Source organism: Notolepis coatsorum (assembly GCF_963971535.1).
Source record: "Notolepis coatsorum genome assembly, chromosome: 2".
NCBI classification, from domain to species: Eukaryota; Metazoa; Chordata; class Actinopteri; order Aulopiformes; family Paralepididae; genus Notolepis; species Notolepis coatsorum.
The window spans coordinates 147,488,681-147,497,957 of NC_140166.1; the positions used below are offsets into that span (position 1 = coordinate 147,488,681).

At 47.3% G+C, this 9,277-nt stretch overlaps 1 protein-coding gene across 1 annotated transcript in view; it reads left to right on the top strand.

Moving 5' to 3' along the window:
- Positions 1–9,277, top strand: part of LOC311223559 (CUB and sushi domain-containing protein 3-like) — a gene marked incomplete at both ends in the record, with an annotated part of 752,195 nt that overhangs the window by 579,202 nt on the left and 163,716 nt on the right.

The following is a 9,277-nucleotide window of genomic DNA, read 5'->3' on the forward strand; positions in this document are numbered from 1 at the left end:
CATCCCCATGCGGGGGGGAGCCAAGACTTGTCTCGTGCACTCCCATTCATGCCCTCACCCGACCCTCCCAACACCCCCCCCCCCTTCCTCAGCATGATAATCAGGGGAAAAATGGCAACGTGATAAGTGGATTTGACTAAAGGGCTGTTTTGACAGAGTTCCCTGGAATTACAGAGGAACACTCTACCACTATACTCATATTTACCACGGTATAAAACGGAAATGTATAGGTGAAAAAAGAATCAGTTTTTTGCACGTTGACCGGAAGAAACCTACTGACAATCGACGGCGTTATTAGATCCATAGCTATAATATAAAATATAGTTTTTAGCACTGCAAACACGCAATGCTCTCCATTGAATAGAACGCTGGCACTGAAGGCCCACAGTGCCCCCTGCTGCCTGGCAATCAAAGTGTTAAGAAGCAGGCTCACATAATTGTGGGACCTTTCTCCCGGCCAGAGAGATCATGTCCCCTGTATTTGATTGGTTCACTTTTTAAAACAGTTCCACCACAGAGTGAAGCAGCGTCTCTCCACAGAGTTCCACCCTCTCCGGCGCCAGCTGGCATTGCTCGGGGGGGGGGGGGGGGGGGGGGGGCTGGTCAGCGGCCCGCCAGGCCCAGGACCCGCCTCACTTCCTCTCTCTTGGTCTCGTTGCCAGCTGCGATCGCTGCTGCCTCATCTACCTGGGGTCGTGCCCGCCCGCCACCCCCAAGCCGTACCCCGGTCCCCTCGCCTCCCTCCCTCCCCCGAGCCGTACCCCGTCACCTCCCCCCTCCATCCCTTCCTCCTCCCTCCCCCCCCCCCCTCGCCTCCCTCCCTCAGGCCCGGCAACACACTTCTCGGGGGTTAGCGGTGAGCCCAGTCTGTCTCGGTGACTCGATCGCGGTCCTCACCTGCACCATATGCCCCTCCGCCCAGCTGTTCCTGTGAACGGTAACATATGCAGCAGCATGTGAGACGCTGGAATGCGGCCGGGGGACCGAACAGCCAGAACACGAGTGTAACAAAGTGGTATAATCCTGGTGGACTCCGGAGACCGCCGGTAGGGTTAGGGTTAAATCCAGTCACGGTTGGTGGACCCGAGGCCTCAGATAGGCCCCGAGGTGAATGATGATAGACAGCCTGGTGTACTGTGTTGAAGTGTCCTTGAGCAAGACACTTAACCCTTAATTGCTCCCGATGATGACATGATGATTAAGGACCACAATGGAAATAAGTCTTGAATTTTTTTGTGTAGCATCCTTGACGTTTTTCTGGAATCTTGTATTTTTTTAAATGTCAAATCAAATCAAATCAAATGGCCGGTTAGCCTTCAGGAGAGGTGTTAGTTGGACAATGCCATCTCCGCTTCCATTCATTGTGCTAAGCTAGGCTAACATGCAGTCAGATAGCTTTCTACTGAACGCACAGAGAGGAAACTGGTATCTACTGGAGGGAGGCTGAGCCACTGGCTGTCACTCAGAAGGAGGGAGGCTGAGCCACTGGCTGTCACTCAGAAGGAGGGAGGCTGAGCCACTGGCTGTCACTCAGAAGGAGGGAGGCTGAGCCACTGGCTGTCACTCAGAAGGAGGGAGGCTGAGCCACTGGCTGTCACTCAGAAGGAGGGAGGCTGAGCCACTGGCTGTCACTCAGAAGGAGGGAGGCTGAGCCACTGGCTGTCACTCAGAAGGAGGGAGGCTGAGCCACTGTCTGTCACTCAGAAGGAGGGAGGCTGAGCCACTGGCTGTCACTCAGAAGGAGGAGGGAGGCTGAGCCACTGCCTGTCACTCAGAAGGAGGAGGGAGGCTGAGCCACTGGCTGTCACTCAGAAGGAGGGAGGCTGAGCCACTGGCTGTCACTCAGAAGGAGGGAGGCTGAGCCACTGGCTGTCACTCAGAAGGAGGGAGGCTGAGCCACTGGCTGTCACTCAAAAGGAGGGAGGCTGAGCCACTGGCTGTCACTCAGAAGGAGGGAGGCTGAGCCACTGGCTGTCACTCAGAAGGAGGGAGGCTGAGCCACTGGCTGTCACTCAGAAGGAGGGAGGCTGAGCCACTGGCTGTCACTCAGAAGGAGGGAGGCTGAGCCACTGGCTGTCACTCAGAAGGAGGGAGGCTGAGCCACTGGCTGTCACTCAGAAGGAGGGAGGCTGAGCCCCTGTCTGTCACTCAGAAGGAGGGAGGCTGAGCCACTGGCTGTCACTCAGAAGGAGGAGGGAGGCTGAGCCACTGGCTGTCACTCAGAAGGAGGGAGGCTGAGCCACTGGCTGTCACTCAGAAGGAGGAGGGAGGCTGAGCCACTGGCTGTCACTCAGAAGGAGGGAGGCTGAGCCACTGGCTGTCACTCAGAAGGAGGGAGGCTGAGCCACTGGCTGTCACTCAGAAGGAGGGAGGCTGAGCCACTGGCTGTCACTCAGAAGGAGGGAGGCTGAGCCACTGGCTGTCACTCAGAAGGAGGGAGGCTGAGCCACTGGCTGTCACTCAGAAGGAGGGAGGCTGAGCCACTGGCTGTCACTCAGAAGGAGGGAGGCTGAGCCACTGCCTGTCACTCAGAAGGAGGGAGGCTGAGCCACTGGCTGTCACTCAGAAGGAGGGAGGCTGAGCCACTGGCTGTCACTCAGAAGGAGGGAGGCTGAGCCACTGCCTGTCACTCAGAAGGAGGGAGGCTGAGCCACTGGCTGTCACTCAGAAGGAGGGAGGCTGAGCCACTGCCTGTCACTCAGAAGGAGGGAGGCTGAGCCACTGGCTGTCACTCAGAAGGAGGGAGGCTGAGCCAATGGCTGTCACTCAGAAGGAGGGAGGCTGAGCCACTGGCTGTCACTTAGAAGGAGGGAGGCTGAGCCACTGGCTGTCACTCAGAAGGAGGGAGGCTGAGCCACTGGCTGTCACTCAGAAGGAGGGAGGCTGAGCCACTGGCTGTCACTCAGAAGGAGGGAGGCTGAGCCACTGGCTGTCACTCAGAAGGAGGGAGGCTGAGCCACTGGCTGTCACTCAGAAGGAGGGAGGCTGAGCCACTGGCTGTCACTTAGGAGCAGCTTTTATCCAAAGCGCTTCACAACTCATGCCTTACATTCACCCGTTCACTCACACATTCACACCGACGGCGGAGGCGGCCATGCAAGGTGCCTACCTGCTCATCGGGAGCAGTTAGGAGTTAAGTGTCTTACTCAAAGGAGGAGCCGTAATCGAGCCGGGAACATTCAGATTACCAGACGACCGCTCTACCTCCTGAGCCGCTGCCGCTAACTGCATGCAGTCGAAAGCTTCGTGTGACAGCCGGATTTCTAGTTTTAGCTGTATGTGTTAATCCCCTCCATAAAAAAATGTAACTGTTAAAATATTGAAGAAAACCGACGTCACAGTGAATATTCATCCAGTTAGATGTAAAGCCGTGTATATAGCCATAACCCTAACCCTCTAAAACCCTGCCAGATCTTTCATGGTTATTTAAACTAATGGCAACAGGCTAGAAATGGACTCTTGAGGCTGCAGAAATAAACCTGCAAAACAAGACTATCTGGGAGGATAGATAGGATAGATAGATAGATAGATAGATAGATAGATAGATAGATAGATAGATAGATAGATAGATAGATAGATAGATAGATAGATAGATAGATAGATTGATTGATTGATTGATTGATTGATTGATTGATTGATTGATTGATAGATAGATATGCTTTAGTGTCGTGACATTAATGTTTTAGTCTGTGGGCATGTAATTGTTGCTGTTGTTAGCCGCGGAGCTATGTCGTTATTGTCGTATTGTAATTTTTTGTCGTAATGTAGCATTTGTGTGTGTAACGTAGGTAGCGTGTGTGTGTGTGTGTGATGTCTGTAATCACATCGTAATATTGGCCTCTGGCTTAAGTCTGGCTTATTGATAAGGATCATTGATAATGGTTGAGTGGGCTTGCTTGTTCGAAAAGATGTATAGATGTTATGTTGCTTTGGGGGTCGTATTTTAACGGTTTGTGACACTTGTGACAGTAGGTTAATTTAAGTAAGTTATTTGTCTGAATCTGAGACTGGGTTGATCTGGCCAGGTCACCCATCTGTAGGGAGTGTCTAAGGGCCACTATGATTGTCTGTGTCTTCAGTGTTATGGAGGAATGTGTCTGTGTGTGAATGTGTCTGTGTCTATGTGCTGAGTTTTAATTAGTAATTAGCATCGTGTCTTAGTATTAACACAATGGCACCAAGTGGCGGTCCTGTCAAACGCAGCGTGGACAGAAGCAGCGTGTCTCAGGTCTCCTGCCTGTATGATCAGACCACTAAACACACTTAGTCATCTAGCTGAACGCTGTTATCCAAAGCCAAAGTACAAGTTCTGTACAACAGGTCAGCAGGAAGGTTCTGTACGACAGGTCAGCAGGAAGGTTCTGTACAACAAGTCAGCAGGAAGGTTCTGTACAACAAGTCAGCAGGAAGGTTCTGTACAACAAGTCAGCAGGAAGGTTCTGTACGACAAGTCAGCAGGAAGGTTCTGTACGACAGGTCAGCAGGAAGGTTCTGTACGACAAGTCAGCAGGAAGGTTCTGTACAACAAGTCAGCAGGAAGGTTCTGTACGACAGGTCAGCAGGAAGGTTCTGTACAACAAGTCAGCAGGAAGGTTCTGTATGACAAGTCAGCAGGAAGGTTCTGTACGACAGGTCAGCAGGAAGGTTCTGTACAACAAGTCAGCAGGAAGGTTCTGTACGACAAGTCAGCAGGAAGGTTCTGTACAACAAGTCAGCAGGAAGGTTCTGTACAACAAGTCAGCAGGAAGGTTCTGTACAACAAGTCAGCAGGAAGGTTCTGTACGACAAGTCAGCAGGAAGGTTCTGTACGACAGGTCAGCAGGAAGGTTCTGTACGACAAGTCAGCAGGAAGGTTCTGTACAACAAGTCAGCAGGAAGGTTCTGTACGACAGGTCAGCAGGAAGGTTCTGTACAACAAGTCAGCAGGAAGGTTCTGTATGACAAGTCAGCAGGAAGGTTCTGTACGACAGGTCAGCAGGAAGGTTCTGTACAACAAGTCAGCAGGAAGGTTCTGTACGACAAGTCAGCAGGAAGGTTCTGTACAACAAGTCAGCAGGAAGGTTCTGTACAACAAGTCAGCAGGAAGGTTCTGTATGACAAGTCAGCAGGAAGGTTCTGTACAAAGAGTCAGCAGGAAGGTTCTGTACGACAAGTCAGCAGGAAGGTTCTGTACAACAGGTCAGCAGGAAGGTTCTGTACAACAAGTCATCAGGAAGGTTCTGTACAACAAGTCAGCAGGAAGGTTCTGTACAACAAGTCAGCAGGAAGGTTCTGTACAACAAGTCAGCAGGAAGGTTCTGTACGACAAGTCAGCAGGAAGGTTCTGTATGACAAGTCAGCAGGAAGGTTCTGTACGACAAGTCAGCAGGAAGGTTCTGTACAACAAGTCAGCAGGAAGGTTCTGTACGACAAGTCAGCAGGAAGGTTCTGTATGACAAGTCAGCAGGAAGGTTCTGTACGACAAGTCAGCAGGAAGGTTCTGTACGACAAGTCAGCAGGAAGGTTCTGTATGACAAGTCAGCAGGAAGGTTCTGTACAACAAGTCAGCAGGAAGGTTCTGTACGACAGGTCAGCAGGAAGGTTCTGTACAACAGGTCAGCAGAAAGGTTCTGTACGACAAGTTAGCAGGAAGGTTCTGTACAACAAGTCAGCAGGAAGGTTCTGTACAACAGGTCAGCAGGAAGGTTCTGTACGACAGGTCAGCAGGAAGGTTCTGTACAACAAGTCAGCAGGAAGGTTCTGTACAACAAGTCAGCAGGAAGGTTCTGTACGACAGGTCAGCAGGAAGGTTCTGTACAACAAGTCAGCAGGAAGGTTCTGTACAACAGGTCAGCAGGAAGGTTCTGTACAACAGGTCAGCAGGAAGGTTCTGTACGACAAGTCAGCAGGAAGGTTCTGTACAACAGGTCAGCAGGAAGGTTCTGTACGACAAGTCAGCAGGAAGGTTCTGTACAACAAGTCAGCAGGAAGGTTCTGTACAACAAGTCAGCAGGAAGGTTCTGTACAACAAGTCAGCAGGAAGGTTCTGTACAACAGGTCAGCAGGAAGGTTCTGTACGACAAGTCAGCAGGAAGGTTCTGTACAACAGGTCAGCAGGAAGGTTCTGTACAACAGGTCAGCAGGAAGGTTCTGTACAACAGGTCAGCAGGAAGGTTCTGTACAACAGGTCAGCAGGAAGGTTCTGTACGACAGGTCAGCAGGAAGGCACAACTGAATAACAATGTCCATCAAAGTGTTGAAACGTGGGCGCTGCAGTGTTGAGTGCATAGTAGTAGTAGACATAATTTGTATAGTAGGTAGTAATATAGACGAGGAAGATTAATTAGTGGAAGAGTTCATGATAGTAGAAGACAGTAAAAAGGTTATTCGTTTTTCCCAATTCTTTTTTCCAGATATTGATTGAAGAAAGTGTGTTTTTAGTCGACGACGAAAGATTGGTTGTGTTCCTGACTGTGGTGGGAAGTTTGTTCCACCGTTGTGCAAGCACCTCATCCTTATCGTCTTCCTCCATAGCCCCAAATATTTGTGATGAACTGAACCTTTAGACAATTTATCAGTAGCAGGGCCATGCACAGACATTTTGGGGGGCAGGGGCTCAACACAAAAAAAAGGGCACTCACCCTACTGACATGCACTATTCCCACCGCCAACATCCATAACCACACTATGTTTTAAATTGATGTGGTGTATTCTTTTGTGGTTGCTACTATACATTTTCTTCTTTATATTTGATAGAATTTGAATAAAAAAATTAAGAAAAAACTTTATACAATTAATACCAGCTGGAAAAGAGTGCCCTTTTTGACTCAGAGGGCAAAAGGGCTCGAGCCCCGTTAGGCTGCTATCTGTACACGTGCCTGCCCAGTAGCTGTAGCCATTATGAAATGATAAGCTGCCGTTTGAACGACAGGAGGGCACGCTCACATGAAGATGACATAAACTATCCAGAGTGCTTTTCATTTGGCTGACTGAGCAGGCAGGCTACCGGGACAGGAGTCGTAATAGTTGAGGGAAATATAATTAATCTGACCTGCAGAACTCATGATGGTGACTTAAGACATAGAAGATATAGAATATGTGAGGGCTAAGATGGCAAAGAGCATCTCAATTATTAGTAAGGTGAGACATGTACTCAATCCCAACTCATTGCACACTCTGTACTGTGCAATGATCTTGCCTTACCTGCATTACTGCACAGAGGTATGGGGTAACACATACAAAACAACCATAAATACATTGACTATGCTACAAAAAAAGAGCAATAAAAGTAATAAACAATGCAGGATATCGGGACCACACACACACACTGTTTCTACAATCACACATTTTGAAGTTCATTGATATGGTCAACTTTAAAACTCTGCAAGTTATGTACAAAGCAAGAAATAATCAATTACAGGTAAATGTAAGAAGCACATATCTGGATAGGACCATTGAACTTCAAAAAACCTGTGATGAAAACCAACCTGAAAATAATGTGTATCTCCTCTTACGGAGCCACCCTGTGGAATGGGCTACAGGATGAACTAAAATATTGTGAAAACATAAATCAATTCAAATCTAGACAAAAAAAATCTATTTTTGATAGGTACAGAAGGGAAGAAGAGCTTTAATGGCATATAAAAAATATATATAATAATAATAAATACGTATGATACTGTATTGTGTGCTATATCATATCACATTATATAATCATATTATAATTCATTTGTATATTATATTGAACTATATTTGCAGTATGTACTATTATATTATGGTACTATATTGTATTGTATATATCATGTACTATATATCTCACATCACATTATATATGTGCTGTATACACTATGTACTATATACTATTATATATACTGCAGATATACTATACTGAAATGTCTACTATATGTGTCTACTATGTATGTATGTAAATAAAAAATAAATAAATAAAATGAAACGTAAGTCTTCAGGGGTAGGGCCTGACAAGCCTAGTGCTTCTCCCTAGCCCTTTTCGGACAATTGGACAATGCTGCAATAGCAGCTGGTAAAGGTTTGGTGATTTATGGAATGACCGTTGTTATGTGTCCAAAGCCAGAAATAAAAAATAACTGAACTAAACTGAAGACACGCCTTCTATATTATTGATCCCCTTGTGGAAATCCAGGCGTCATAGCAGCATCTTCTCCTTCCTTCTTACAGGTACTGGTAGCCTGTAACTGTTCCGCAACTGTAAGTTACTTCCGGGGGTAGGCCTGATTGGCCCCGACAGGCACGTGACGCGCAACTTTCTCTGCCGCGCGGCACGCTCCGCGGAGCGGAGCGGCAGAGCTTGCGGAATTATGTAAGCGCCCTAATCCGCCATGATTTTCATTCGGCGCTTCAGCTCACCTGGCAGAGCAGCGGTCCTGCGGTCCGTTGTTGACGAGTTCGAATCCCATCAAATTTTTTTTTTTAACATGATTTATTTTTTAACGTGTATTCTTTCGCCGGTTAAGGTTAGGCATGGTTAAGGTTAAGGTTAGGCATTGTTTCAGAGTTGGTTAAGGTTAGAACGGTTAAGTTTAGGCGCTGTTAAGGAGCTGGTTAAGGTTAGAGTTTGTCTTAGAGAATGGCAATATTCTTTCTATGGTTAAGGTTAGGCATGGTTAAGGTTAAGGTTAAGGTTAGGCATTGTTTCGGAGTTGGTTAAGGTTAGAACGGTTAAGTTTAGGCGCTGTTAAGGAGCTGGTTAAGGTTAGAGTTTGTGTTAGAGAATGGCAATAGACAGCCTATTTCCGCGCGACAGCTCTCAGCAGCCTCGTTGCGCGTCCTGAGTTTGCCGCGTCACGTGCCTGTCGGGGCCAATCAGGCCTACCCCGGAAGTAACTTACAGTTGCGGAACCGGTACAGGCGTACTGGTAAGCAGTGTTGGGCAAGTTACTTTTAAAAAGTAACTAGTTACAGTTACTAGTTACTTCTTCCAAAAAGTAACTAAATTACTTACTCAGTTACAAATTATAAAAGTAACTAGTTACTTCAGAAAGTAACTATTGTGTTTCTTTCAAGATCTTTTTTTTTTACATAAACAACACACAAATCTAAACTATTCTAATGTTGCTGTGGGACAAAGTGAGACTAGCCTCCAATCAAATGCCATGTATGTAGATATTATAATTACTATGTTTATATAGTGGATCATACAAACACAATAGATGTTTTGGAACTTTTGATATGTATTGCCCCTCAACAGGCCACAACTGGGCAACATTAAATGATGCACTATACCAAAAATAAATAACAAATATATACTGATTGATTGAAC